Source organism: Tupaia chinensis, unplaced genomic scaffold (genome assembly GCF_000334495.1).
Source record: "Tupaia chinensis unplaced genomic scaffold, TupChi_1.0 Scaffold143481_1, whole genome shotgun sequence".
NCBI classification, from domain to species: domain Eukaryota; kingdom Metazoa; phylum Chordata; class Mammalia; order Scandentia; family Tupaiidae; genus Tupaia; species Tupaia belangeri.
Genome location: NW_006203325.1, coordinates 203,396 through 218,952, shown reverse-complemented (window position 1 = coordinate 218,952; position 15,557 = coordinate 203,396). Strand labels below are relative to the sequence as shown.

Genomic DNA, 15,557 nt, shown 5'->3' with positions numbered 1-15,557 from the left:
CTCTTTCCATAGATTACTCTCTCCCCTTATATTATCTCATATTATCACATGGACATCCATAAACACATGCACACTCACTTGGTATCTGCCATTATCAAATCTTTTACACTGACTTTATCCTAAAAAGATCTACTAAAGAATATTACTAAATCGAGGAAAATGTTCTAATTATCTTTCTAGTCAAGGAGCTATTGAACATGTCTCGACACCTATTTCTTATTAAAGGAATCACCTGTCCCTCATGTCTGCTCTGCCATTAATCTACTTTTAGAATATAGCAGTCCATCTTACAAGTTGCCTCTTGCTTAAAATCCTATTTATCGTTTACTTTTTTTGCTTTTTTATCTGTTATGGAAATGCTTTGTGGTTGATTCATTTGCTTAGAATTCCTAGTGAATAAATGGCTAGGTGCCACTTTCAACAACAATCTCCCAGTTCTATATAAGCTATAAAAAAGTCAACTTTGGAAATGCTGGTATTTGAATGATTGGGTGGAAGGCTCTAGAGCCATAAATCACTTCACCAGCAGAATACCAGATCAATGTCTGACTTTTAGCTTTCACAGGCAGGCTGCAGGTGTATCCATGACTCTTCAACAATGGCTAATAAAGAGGATAACTACGGAATTCTACTCAGTGACTAAAAAACAAACAAACAAGCAAACAAAAAACAGTGAGACCTTGGCATCCGATAGAAAGTGAATGGATATGGAAGATTTAATGCTAATATTAAGTGAAGCAAGCCAACTGTGGAAGAAAGGCATTGTATAACCCCAATTAATATATACTGATTGTACTCTATGGCAGAAACTAAAAGATTATAAGGTATAAAAGAATGGAGAGCAATTGTGGACACTAGAGACAGTGTGGGAGGAGGCTGGGCAATAGGGAATGGGAGGGAAGGAATCAAGGGAAAAAAAGAAGCAAAACATTTAACAGACACAAAAAAGAATATTATCTGTTGATGATAATGTATATGGTAATGTCTTTGACTGGACTGATAGATAGTGTATTCATTTTATCTGTTATGGAAATGCACAGTGATTAAATGTAAAAAAATAAGAAAAGCAAAAAGAAGATAGCTTGTATATGGAATCCAAAAATGTTGAAATTGTAGAAGCAGTTTAGAGTGGTGGTTACCAGGGGTGGGGCGAGATATGCGGGAAAGTTAGTTAAGTGGTGCAAAGGTTCAGATACATAGGATTAATAAGTTCTAGAGACCTAATGTACAGCACACTGATTACAGGTAACAATAATGTATTATATTCTTGAAGTTTGCTAAAAGAGTAGATCTTCAGTGTTCATACACACACATATACTCACATACAATGTAGCTATGTGAGAGATGGATAAATTAAGTGTATATATATTTGCGTGTATGTGTGTGTGTGTATGTATGTGTATGTAGTATATATATGTATACATATGTATATATACATATATATAACCAAGTAAATTAAATATATATAATTATTTTAAGATTTTTAAGAAATTTTTGAAAAGATAGCCTTGTGCTGCTCTAAGTATTCCTGAGACTCACCTATGTTTTGCAGTAAGATGTTGTTGTTTTTTTTTTAAAGAGTTTATTTTATTCAAGATAGAGAGCACATGAATGCATGCATGTGTGTGATGGAGAGGGCACTTTGACAGGGTGTTATCATTCTGTATCAACTTTTCCCCAGTCCTCCAGCTTGTCAGGATCTTCAGAGATCTGAACCCATAGTCAACCTTGTGGCTTCTAGCAATGCTGTTCAGTTTGCTATCAACTGTCTAATCAGGTCAAGTCAGTAATATATTCTTTTCATTGAAGTTTATAAATAATGTTGTTTGAGTGATATCTAAATGGATTTTTTTCCTTTCAGAAAACTCAGCAGGAGAATCTCAGTGAAAGTAATCTGGAAAAGGCAAAATAAGATTAAATACTAACATGTATACCTATTGCCTTAGCCGTTGGCAACAAACAAGAACGAAGCTGGTACTGTGGAGAATTCCTCATGGACCAGGAGCAGAAATACCCAGTTCCCTGTACCTTTCCAACTTCTTATTTTCAGATACCTTCACTGGATTTCCATTCAACCCATTCTCTTAATATCGTTCTTCCTCCAAGGTGTATTCTGGGTGATTATTTCTTCTTATGCCACTTGATCATCTTATGTGATGTTCTTGACATCCACCACCAAATTTACCCCGACCACTCTCACAGATTTGTTATTAACACTGATGTCCACCTGAGTTTAAGGTACAGTTTCAAACTCTTCCTGAAGTTTGCTAAGAGAGTAGATCTTCGGGACCAGCAGTTAGCGTAATGGCTATGTCGCTGGATTCCCACGTAGTCGACTGCGGTTCGAGTCCCGGACCTGGTGACTTAAACTCACGCCAGACGCATGTGCATGTGTGCCCAAGGTCCCAAGAGGAGAACAGAGGAGAAGGGATTGCGGCATGGCCATCCCTTCTGGGGAGTGATTTATTGCTTTCTCTCTCTCTTTCTCTCTGTCTGGTGAGCACACGCTCCCTATAGCAAAAACCTCTCCAAAAAAAGAAAAAAAAAAAAAGAGAGAGAGTAGTACTTTAGTGTTCACACACACACATACACAATGTAACTATATGAGAGATAGATAGATCCTCCTAAAAGCACCTAAAATTCAAGATCACTGAAGCTGAACTCTTCCCCTACATGTCAGCTCTCAAGTCTCCCGGTAGTTCACTCCTTTCTCACTGTTTCATAAAATCAAGGAAACCCAAAAATGGCCAAGGAAGAAGCAATCTTGCTTAACCATTCATTGTAATTTTGCTCACAACTTCAGTAATTTCTGATGTGAAAGATATGTCATTCCTTACCTCTGAGTAAAGAAGTTAAAATGATTTCTTAATTCCTCTTTGTCCTAAGGCTTTAGTCCCACCTGTAGGTTCATAGCTAAGTCCCTCATGACTGATACTGGTGGAAAAACGTTTCATAACAAAATGTATACATATATATATAAAAGAAATCATCTCACTAAAATTTCTCAATTTGAGAAGATAGATTTAATGATAAAGACAGAAGCCAATATTAAATCTAAGAGCAATGTAGAAATGGGCAGGAAGAAAAATGACCCCAAATGATTGATTTCTCAGAACCCAGAGACCAAGAATCTCTCTCTCTCTCTCTTCCTACTTGAGGTGAAGGAAAACAGAGGCATCTGGGTGCCTATATTTCCATGGTCAAAAGGCAAATATGTACTATTATTTTTTAATCAGTAAAGACAAGAATTTCCACCTCTGTTTTTGACATGTATCTGCATTGACTACTTCACCCTCCGAACTCCAGTTCTCATATCTTCTGAGAAAAACAGATAAAAGATAATTCCAGGAGCCTCTGTTACTGAGGTTGTCTACATTCTGGCAAAAGTGGGAGAAATAACTAAGCCTCTGAAAATCTGTTCCTGAAAGAAGTTCAAAAAAGTTATACATGTAATTAAAAAACGAGAGGAGTTGAGGTGGAGGAGGTTGTGTTAAGTAGCCAATTCTACGAACTTCCTCCCATGGCAGAAAAAGTAAAATAAAATGGAAGTGTCTGTTAATCCATTCGCAGAAGCCACAATCAGTCCGTTTGTAGCCACCTCAGAGGATATATTCAGGTTTGCCAAGTATTTAGATATTTTCAACTTCAACTTATTTAGCATCTGGGGTGACAGGAAGGGTGTGTGTAAGTCTGTCCACAGCACCCTTTGGAAAGGAAGCTGGGTGCGCTCTTCAGGACCGCTTATCATTTCCCTTTTGTGAAGACAGGCAAAATTTAGTGACCTTTCCATATAACTTTTGTGAATTTCATGTAAGAGCAAAATAACAGATTGCTTTTTAAAAATTTTTTCCCACCCAGTAGAAAGTAAGAGAGTTCTTGATCTCTGGGTTTGGGAAGTCAATCACGTGGAGTCAGTTTTCCTCCTGCCCATTTCTACATTACCCATCAATTTAATGTTAGTTTTTATATTATCAAATCTAATTTTAAATTGAGTAATTGTGCTAAGACAATTTCTTTTACATATGCATCGATGCTTTATATAAGGTCTTATGTTTCTTTAAGGTTTGTCTTAGAAAATGACTGAGGAAATAAGTAGTGTATGTGCACTAGGGGGAAAGGTATGAGGATCACATCTCACTGTCTACTCCTCTGGCTAAGATGGCTGTTGACTTCAGCATCCAAGTGTCTAGGCCTTACTTTTTTTCTTTCTTTTTTTTTCCCCCCAGTTTTGCTACAGCACATGTGGGCTCATTGGAGAGAGAGAGGAAAAGTGAGAAATCCCCCACCCCACCTCTGAGAAGATGGTTAAGCCACAATCCCCCCTCTTTCACTCTCATTTTGGGATTTGAGGCAAATAAGCACACACATCTGGTGTGATATTCAAGATGCCAGGTCTGGTACTCGAACTGAGGAGTTAGCAACGTGGGATCCAGCTCCTTAACCTCCACGTCACCCGCTAGTCCTCTAGTCTTGCTTCCTATGTCTCTGAAGCTTTATAGCATAGAGGATAAGAAATAGGTGAGAGATAGAGTGTTCAAAATAGCTCAAGATGGCTTGATTCATTTTGACTAGGGAAAAAAAATAAACAGGATTTCTTAATAGAAAACCATAGAATCATAGCTCCCTCTGTGCAGAGAACATAGAATATAGATTGTGCTGCTACAGGGAAGAGCTTTGGTCAGACTGAAGAAAGAGAAGACAGCTGCTTCTCTAATGAGACAATTAGACAAGTGTTAGGAAAGAAGATTTTTAAAATATACACATTTTTATATAGAATGTAATTTACACTAGTAGTTTTAGGATTCCATCACAAGGAATCTTCCAAATGTTTACAGAAAAGGTATATTATGAAAAAGTTATCTATGGATTTCAATTTTTTTTGTACCAAAATGAAGTCACTCTTTAATCTCTTTTTACCATGAAAAAAAAAAAATATATATATATATATATCTGTATTACAAGAACAGTGTCCCTTTAGCATTTGTCAATACATTTTCATAGAGAATAACATTGCTCTACATTTGCAGTTCGTAGGTTTGGGATAGGGTGTCCCTGTAAAAGCTGCAGGATACTGAGATGGACTCTGCAGAAGGAACAAATGGTCTACCTGTGTAGAGCTCAATACTTTTATCTTACCCATGACAGCAGGATTACATTCTCCTTAAGAATTTAAAGTACTTGGAAGTCACATCAACATTTTAAACCCTGCTTGTACAGAATTAAATAATTTATGTCTTAATAAATAATTTCTAGGTATATATAATATATATATATATACACATTTTTATATAAAGTGATTTGTTAAAATTTATTATTTTATTTATTTTTTTAGAGAGATTTTTGCTATAGGGTATATGCATTCACCACAGACACAGAGAGACAGAAAGCAGGAAATCACCCTCCCAGGGGTGAGGCCATGCCACAATCCCTTCTCCTCCATTTTCTTCTTGGGATTTTTGGGCATGCACGCACATGCACCTGGCATGAGTTTCAAGCCTCCAGGTCCAAGACTCAAACCACAGTCAGCCACGTGGGAGTCCAGTGACATAATCATAATGTCATCTGCTGGTCCCAATACTTATTATTTTTTATTGATTGAATATGATGTGTAAAGTTAAATGTTATACGTGCATAGTTTGAATAATTGTTCTATGAACTCTATGAGGTCCATGCTCTTTAGCTCATTTAAAGGTCAAGAATGCTCAGACACAGAGACTTAACAACATGGCCATTCTGCAGTAAAAGAAGTGGCTAACCCAGTGTTTAAATGGGAAGCTGCTTGGTCTCTATGTCCGAGATTTAAAGTTCTGTCTTAAAGGCTCTTCTTGACTTATGAGTAGAGTTTTGAAAGTAAAAGTAGAGACCATTCTGGATTTAAAGTTTTAAACATAGATTTACATATTTAATATAGCATAGTCATGGGTAACTTATTCTAATATCATATATTTAAATTGAATAGTTTTTTTACTGGGAACATTATATTACTGTCCTTTAGAAGAAAATGATACCTTGATCTTGTCACTAGATTTTCCTCCTAAAGAGATATGTCCAGAAAGTCATAGTCTTCCTGGTGGTACAGAAAATAAATAGATATGTAAAAGAAAAAATGATTATTTTCTTTAGATCTTGAAATTTTAAGGACTGCTTTTTTCCATTCATGCATGTACACACACACACACGCACACATAGTCATGCACATGTACAACCCTCTAAAGTCTACTCTGATCCTACATAATGATATACATACACACATTATATATTATTTTATATATAACACATACACTCTCAAAACATATTCAATGATATATAATAAAAGATCATCCTTTTTTTTTTTTTTTTGGAAGATTTTTGTATAATAAAAGATCATCCTTTTTTTTTTTTTTTTGGAAAGTTTTTTGCTATAGTGTGCGTGCGCTCACCAGAAAGACAGAGACAGAAAGCAAGAAATCACCCCCCGGGCAGGGGGGATGCTGCAATCCCTTCCCCTCCATTCTCCTCTTGGGATCTTGGGCACGCACGCACTCACATGTGCCCGGCATGAGTTTAAGCCACCAGATCCAGGACTGAAACCGCGGTCGACTACATAGGTGTCCAGGAACATAGCTATTACTCCAACTGCTGGTCCCCAAACATCATTCTTTTAAAAATGTGTCTGTTTTCTTTTTTTTTTTTTCCTAATAAGATTAAATTTATTTAATACTTTAGTAAAAGATTTTTTAAAGAACTATTTATTTAATTTGATTTATTCATTCATTTATTTTAATTTTCCCAGAGAGAGAGAGAGTCGGAAAGCAAGAGAGAAAGCAAGTCACCAGGTCTGGAACTCAAACTGTGTTTGGCCATGTGGGAGTGTCCAGCACTTTAACCACCACACCATCTGTAGTTCCCCTGTAGTAAAATTTCTGATTGTAAGTATTCAATAGTATACAAAATACAAGATAGATCTGTAGATTTCTAATATATTAATCTAAAATGCATGAATACATATAGTACACCTTACAGGCAAAGAGAGGTGAAAGGGGGAAAAGACTGGTGGACGTCTAATAATAAATAAATGAATACAGAAATAGAGATGATCCATATTATAGTGTGTTCTACCACCAATACTGCAGCCAAACTGTACCAAAAAAAAAAAAAAATCAAAATAACTCAGAAGGATGAGAATAGCTGGATTCTTGTGGCACAGCTCAGATCTGTGGGAAAGCTGACCCAACTCACTGTGGAGTCTACGCAGATGGTGACTGGTGGCGTGTAAGAGTTCTTTTTTCCCAAAGGAATATAAAATGCTAAGTTTAGATTAAGAACTATAAAATCATAGGGTGTTCATCAAAAGTGGCTCACTCCTTATTGTTCTACTATCCGATTTTTAAAATAAGCACTGTTATTATAAAGCAAACAAATATTCTTTCTTCTTTATGATAAAAAGTCTGAACTGGTGCTATTTTTCTTGAACTTATGGAAAAGAGGCCACAGGAGTACTATGGTTTGGGTTCAAATGAGAGACTGTTGAAAACGGAACATGTCAGTATTCAGAATATCTCAAAGTTCGGAAAACCGAGTTGAAAGAAGCCAAACCGAGCCCAACCCACTTAGCATTCATACACCTCTTTCTTTTAGTAAATTTTATTGTAAAAAGAATGGAGGAAAAAAACAAAACCGAAACGCCAACAGGTTAGGTCCAACACGCACTTGACACAGATAAAACCTTCACAAAGGTCAGCTGAAATAGTCCAGAGCTAAAACTGAACTGTGCAGATTTTCAATGATGTCACCAAACAACTCGCGTAACACAAAAAAGTCAATTATTTACACATGTGGCAAGCCCTCTAAGACTTGTGCCACCAGAACCACTAACCTTGGTTTTGTGCCATCCTGAAGACTTGCACACTTTGTTTCCAGATAATCCAACACCTGTACTTGAGTGTGTTGCCCACCGTGTAGTTGTGCGTTGGTGCTATCCTCTAGAATCTTGCCTCGCCTGTCTGCCATTTCCCTAAGAGGAGCTCTGATTCCGCTTTAGAAATTCCACATAAATTAATATCTGCTGCCAAATAGTAAAATGAAGGGAAGTGACACAGGATGCAACATAAACAGTCAAGATACTTCCCTGCATATTTGGAAATTACTTTCTCCTTTAAGGTATTTGTACCAGAAAGCTCAGTCTGTCCTGCTTAACGATCAGTGGTACAGGTTCAAATCATCAGAACCTTGGCAAGGCTTTAATATTTCAAAATTAACACCTACCTCTAGGGGCGAGTCCATGTCACTCAGTTATGATAAATATGATACATATGTTATTAGGAAGGAAAACAAGCCTAGCCAGCCATCTTAAAAAAAATGCCCCAACCACTTCTCAAGACAGGACCAAAACTACATATGGTTTATCATACAGCAAGTGCCATTTCTGGCCCCTGAAATCCCCCTAGTTTCATTCACTAGAGGGAGATTTAAAAAACAAACAAACAAACAAACAAACAAACAAAAAACAGACTTGCAAGGCATTTTACAGCATCATTCAGCTTTCCTATGAAATACTCAGCATATTAAATATTATGTATAGCTCTTTTTTCTTTTAAGCTAGACACCAACTCTGGAGTTTGTGGGACTGGGCTGGGGGGAATAAACCATTCAGAACTATTTCAGAAATTGTCTTTTGGCAGAATAGCAAGTACCAATAGAAGGGTCGTTTTGTTGTCTTTTCAGAATTTAAACCATGTGCTGTTGCCTTCTACATACACCTCAGTCACCGCTCCTGACTGGAAATGGGCAGAGGCTCTGAGTCCTGTTCCTGAGGCTTCTCTGCAGTGGCTTTCTTATTTGCTGTTGAATAGATGTGTGTCAGTGAGGATGTCCCCAAAGCAGCCTTTATAGGTAATTGTGCAACGTATTTTCTGTCTTTTTGTATGAAACATCTAAAAAGGGAAACAAAACAAAACAAAAAACTGGTATTCTGTTAGACCCAGAATCCATCTCCAGTCTTACCCATCATTTTACTGGTTACTTAATAAAGAAACTGCACAAGGGTGCACTTGAGGTGGTGCTGTGAGCATCAAATTGTGACGTTGAAAGCCCTCTGCAGTTTTCTGATCTGGTTGCTTTTAATCCTGTTTCCAGGCAGAGTTTTCACTTTTTTGATTTCAATAAAGACTTTAGATTGGGTTCTGCCCTGGTACCTACCACATGGTTCCAGTTGTTCGTTTTGTTTTGTTCTGTTCTGTTTTAATCCTGCTGGCAACAACTTCCATCTTTTTCTGAGAGAGATTTTTGCTATAGGGCACATGCGCTCACCGGAGAGACAGAAAGTGACAGAAAGACAGAAAGTGACAGAGAGACAGAAACTGAGAAATCATCCCCCAGGGGGGATAACAATGCCACAACCCCTTCTCCTCCAGTCTCCTTTTGGGATTTTGGGCACACACGTACAGGCACCTGGCATGAGTTTTAAGTCACTGGGTCTGGTATGTGAACACTAGTCAGTCATGTGATAGTCCAGCAATGAAACCATTGTGCCATCTGCTGGTCCCAGTTTCTTCGATCTTGTGACAAGCAGGACACAGGCATTACAGATGTCTCTTGACTGGGTTTCATGGAACCCCAGATGGCTCTGGAAGTCCTCTTCATAGCATTTACTCAGTGAATTGAGAACTGGAGGACTTTGCTCTGCAAATACAGTGGTGCTCTGTGCTTTGGGACATCCTTGGCTTGTGTGAACCAAACATGTTTTCTTTTTTTGGAGAGGTTTTTGTTATAGGGCGTGTGCACTCACCAGAAAGACAGAGACAGAGAGACAGAAAGTGAGAAATCCCCCCCCCCCCAGCGGGGATGGCCACACCACAATCCCTTCTCCTCCATTCTCCTCTTGGGGTCTTGGGCTCGCACGCACACCCATTGTGAGTTTAAGCCACCAGGTTTGGGACTCAAACTGTGGTCGACTACATGGGAGTCCAGTGACATAGCCATTATGCCAACTGCTGGTTCCCCAAACATGCTTTCTTCTGGGCAAAAGTCTTTCCCAAAGCAGCCATTCCACAACCTAATATTATTTTTAACACTCTATAACCTTAACCAACACTAGAGATGACTTCCGAATGACAGAGGTCTAGCAGGTGTGGCAGTCTAGGAAAATGGAGTTCTGGAAAGTCCCTCAACAGATGCCACAGAATAGATAAAACCTGGACTTTTGAACAATTGCCTCCTCCACAATATTCTCACCACAGTACTGATAGGGGTTACTTGACAACACAGAATGAGAAGAACCAGTGAGACAACCCAATTAAACCTAGAAAAGCAAGGGTGGCAAGTGCTACCCCAGGCACAGGCTGGACTAGAGGAAAACGGGACCAACCCGCATGCCGTGTGCACTTTCTTATGGAAAACATACTGAGAGGAGATGAACAATTGTATCCAAAATTGACATCTAAGTAGATGACACACATTTAAATGATGCATGAAAACGAGCCAACCCCAGTTATCAGAAAATTATAGTTCTTTTTTTTTTTAGAGGTTTTTGCTATAGGGCGTGTGCGCTCACCAGACAGACAGAGAGAGACAGAGAGACAGAAAGCGAGAAATCACCCCCACAGCGGGGATGACCACGCCGCAATCCCTTCTCCTCCATTCTCCTCTCGGGATCTTGGGCACGCAAGCACACGTGCCCGGCGTGAGTTTTAAGCCACCAGGTCTGGGACGCAAACCGCGGTCGACTACGTGGGATTCCAGCAACATAGCCATTACGCTAACTGCTGGTTCCAGAAAATTATAATTCTTCACGAAAGGAGAAATCCCTGAAATTCTTTTTACTAGCTTTCTTCCCTTGCGAGTACTTTTTGACCTGATTATCTGACACTTAAAATATTCCAAGAAACATTTTCTTGAAGTGCCTAGGGGAGTGTTTTAATATCCTGAATGTAGAAAATACATATCACATCCATTTATGTGTGTACACACACACACTCACTCACATAGACATCTTCCAGTGTTGATTCCTTTTTTTCCTGCCTCCATGATAGATCACGAAACAGCCACAGGCCAATTTCTGAAAAAGTTTAAATTATATCTTGCCTATTTCATGCTTTCCTTGGCTTCCGGTTTTATGGAGGAAAATGAAAAAGCCAAATTCTTCTCTATGGCCTCCGAGTCTGGCATGCTCTGGACCTAGTCACCTCTTCAGCTCATGTCCCACTCAACCTTTTCTTCAGTCTCCTACCACCATGTTCTTCCGGTAGTTTCTCCCACCGGCTAAGCTTTTTTCTGCCTCTGGATCTTGAGTCAACCTAAAATATTTTCTTTTTATGGCTGATTACTCCTAATTTTTTGAGTTCACCCAACCTTCCTGGTTTTCCTCATTTTTCCTAAGAAAAGCCATTCCTGACTATCTAGTTTGAAATACATCTTTCACTACCATTTTCTCATGACAGCCTGTTCTCCTCCTTTACAACTTGTGTCATCACCTGCAAGTATGCATCTATGCAGTTACTTCTTTCAATCTACTTTCTTCTGCTAGAATGGCAGTTAAAAAAAGAAACAATATTTGCTTTATTTTCCATTACCTACTCAGACACCAGCACATCATTTGGCACTGGTGTGTGTGTGCACACACCTGTGCAATAATCTTATTTAATTAATTGATCAACTTTCTTACAAATAAAAACTGTTTCTGGCTTCTGTCCTCCAATTTCTCCTCACTGTTGCATCTAGATAGCTCATAAGACATGTTAGTTACAGTGATTTTTTTCAAGAAGTGAAATAATGGGAGACTCTCAAATAATTTGTGGGTGCACTATAGATAGAAAAACAACTAGCTAGCCAAGGAAGTATCTCCAACAATAAAATTTTTTGAGAAGAATTCCAACCCTAAATTCTGGTCCATCCCCTCATAGCGATTATATGAGATACGGTGGACAGAGTCAGCCTAGACGAGAAAAGCAGACCTTATTATATCATAATGACCACTTGGAGTCTAATTGTCATCCAGATTGGTTCCCCAAGTCATCCTGATAATGGGCAAGTAGAAACAAAATCAGTCAAATTGGTGGTTTGTATTCTGTAGCGAAGTAGTGGGTTAGCCAAATTCATTTTTTTACTAGTGATGTTGGCATCATATTGACCCTGCTTTTAGCTTTAGATGCTATGTAAAGTGCTCCCTTGAAATGTCATATTTCCACATGGTACCTCGGGTGACACCTGTTACTTACTAGGGCACACGCACACACACACACACACACACACACACACACACACAAACAGTTGTCAATATGGCTCTGAAAAATTTTAGAGAACATTTCTATCATTTCATTGAAAACATTTTGATTTGGATCATTTTATTTTTTTAGAATTTATTTAATTGCATTTATTAGTAGTATTATCACTATTTTTAATTTCCTATATATAGAGAGAAAGAAAGTGAGAAAGCAAGCCACCAGGTCTGAGACTTGGACAGTAGTTGGCCATGTGGGAGTCCAGTGCCTTAACTACCTCTCCACTTGCTGGTCCCTACTTTACATATTTTAAATATCACATTTATTCACAGACTTTACATATTTTAAATGTCACATTTATTCACAGGCAAAAGTTTTATTTCTTGTTACATTCCAAACATTTTTGAGTGAGTTTTTGGGAAATGAAAAGTAACTATCAAGGTATTATCAATCTACTTTTTTGAATGACTTCTCTTTCCTTACTGATAGCTTCTTCTTATCCCTCAGTAAATAGTGTCTGCTGTTGTTAATTCCCCTGCTGCTAGTCCTTGATTATTTTCTTGTAGTAAGCCTAATTTCCAGACTGATATGCAAATCTTAGAAAACACAGTGCTTTCCTATGAAAGTGCACAGACTGCATTGACTCAGTATATAAACCTTTGAGAAATTTATGCAGACTCTTTAGACAAGATTTGGAACACTATTTATAAAATTACATGTGTTGACAGAAAACTATCTTTCTTTATATGATTCACAAAAATTCCAAATTAGTCCTCACGTATAAAATTTGGAACAATAGAGGAACCAGTAGATGGCATAATGGTTATGTCACTGGACTCCCACATAGTTGACTGTGTTTTGAGTTCCGGACCCAGTGGCTTACAACTCGCTCTGGGTACCTGCGTGTGATACCCAAAATCCCAAGAGGAGAATGGAAGAGGAGGAATTGTAGTCTGGATATCCACCTGCAGGGGTGATTTCTCACTTTCTGTCTCTGTCTCTGTCTCTACAGGAAGTGCATGTGCACTATGGCAAAAATCTCTCTCTCTAAAAAAAAAAAAAAAAAGAACTAGACCCATAGGATTAGCCTTATAGCTGGAACACAAAACAAAGAGCAAAGTACTGACTCAAACATAATGCATTTAGAAAAACAAAAGACTGGCCCCGTAGCCTAGTGGTCAAGGGAGTCGGATTCCACATGGCTAATTGCTTGGATCCCAGCCCAGGCATTTGAAAAACATGCTAAGCACATATGTGTGTGTGTCCAAAATTCCTACAGGATGGAGAAATGGACAAAGGATTGTGGTGTGATCATGCCCCGTTATGGGGCATGCTTTTTCCTTCTCTCTTTTTCTCTCTCTCTGGCAAGCACACATATCCTCTGGCAAGTAAAAAAAAAGAAAGAAAAACCAGTGATCACTGTATTGGGTCCATAAAGAAACCCATTTTAGATGTATTTCCAAGAAAAAGTATTATAAAATTTATACAATACTGAATACTGCAAAATTATACATGTAGGATAAGAATTCTGTCTGTTGAAGAATACGTCTCTTAATTTTGGCTTGGAAAAAATACCTTTTAAGTGTTAGTTATTACTCTTTTTTTTTTCCTAACCCAAGGGCATAAGAAACATGCATTAGTTCTTTGAATTTATACAAAAATGGAAAGAAAAACAGGAGTTTATTAGTTTTGGATGCTTTTGTGCTTATGTAACAAAAAAATCTGGCTGAAATGCTCTGGCAAGTATGAAATGTATAATATAGTGTAATAACTTATGTGTTTTGGAAGAAAAATAAAGCTGCTAAAATACTGTGGTTTTAAACTTGGCAAAAGAGTTGTAGAATAAAATTGGCCCATGAACTTTCACAAGAACTTTCACAATGGATAACAGACTTTCTAAGAACTATATATAATGAGGTGATAAGCGACTTACTACATGGAGTCCTACTGTAACCTTTATAGGGTCCACTTATTAAAAGAGTCTATATTAAACGGAGATTATTTTATGGGGAAGGGTCCCCAGGATGTCAATAAAGAGATCTCTTGAATGTAGTTCAAAAAATCCATACTTGATCTTAAGTTATAGTCAAGAGAGATTGCAATACAGCAATAAATGTTTAGGGAGTACCTCCTCTGTGCTGCTTCCTACAAAGGATAAAAATATTAACAAGAAAGACAGGATAGACCCATCCTTTGTAAAATGTATGTTTTCATGTTCTCCCATGCAGTCACATAGCCTTAACAATGCTAAGACAAAATACTGAGCCTTTGGAAAAGTCATGCCTTATTTTTCATGTTTTTTCTATGCAAAAATGTGTCACGACTTTTCCAGCAATCTAATCATTGAAATGTTATTAGAGAGATTAGAACATACAGGTGTTTCTGTGTTTTAGGTAGGGGATCAGGAAAAGGCTTTGCTGGTGGTACTGTCTAATTTCTAGGGTAGAGACGATTATTCCCAAGACATTAATATATAAATAAAACCATATCTCCAAAAATAGAATAATATAATGAATATAGGATGAAGAAAACCAAACCCTTGCATATACATATTAAGATACTGTCCCGGCCTGCGGGACCATGGAACAGGTTCCTTGGGGGAGGGAGTAAGAGATGGGACAAACACACGCACACACACTACGAGGTGCTGGTCAAGTTGTCTTCTTCCGTCTACTTTCGTTTATTCAGGAAAAATGGAGAGTTATATACAGCTGGTGGGCACCAATTGGCTGCCCGAAATGCAAATGAGATAGAACAGCATTAACCAATCATTGATGTGGGTGGATCTCTCCCGTTGCCTAGAAACCCAACCACTTCCGGGGAGAACGGTTGGTCACATGATTTGAGAAAAAATTTGCTCGGTGAGGAAGTGAAGCCTAATGGTTTCCAAGATGGCAGATAGCTCGAGATGGCTTCCGTATCCAGTGCTCGCCACAAGATACTATAATAATGAGAGATGCATTTTTCCAAGGAAGATGGGGGAGTTTCAATTTCCTCTTTGCGATGTTTCCTTGCATCTCACATGGTTGATGTGTGTATTTGCTTTTTTTTCTTTCTTTTTTTTTTTAATGGGGGTGTCCAATGTTCTGAGCAGCTTCCACTTGTGGCCCTTTAGGAATAGGGCATCTTGGGAACCAGCAGTTAGCGTAATGGCTATGTCGCTGGACTCCACGTAGTTGGCCAGGGTTCACGTCCCGGATCCGGTGGCTTAAAACTCACACCAGGCGCATGTGCGTGCGTGCCCAAGATCCCGAGAGGAGAATGGAGGAGAAGGGATTGCGGCATGACCATCCCCCCTGGGGGGTGATTTCTTGCTTTCTGCCTCTCTGTCTCTGTCTGTCTGGCGAGCGCACGTGCCCT

General features: G+C 38.5%; 1 pseudogene; it reads right to left on the bottom strand.

The window, feature by feature from the left end:
- Positions 1-8,743: 8,743 nt before the first annotated feature.
- LOC114005203 (SIN3-HDAC complex-associated factor pseudogene) lies at positions 8,744-9,722 on the bottom strand (annotated as a pseudogene).
- Between the last annotated feature and the right edge of the window lie 5,835 nt (positions 9,723-15,557).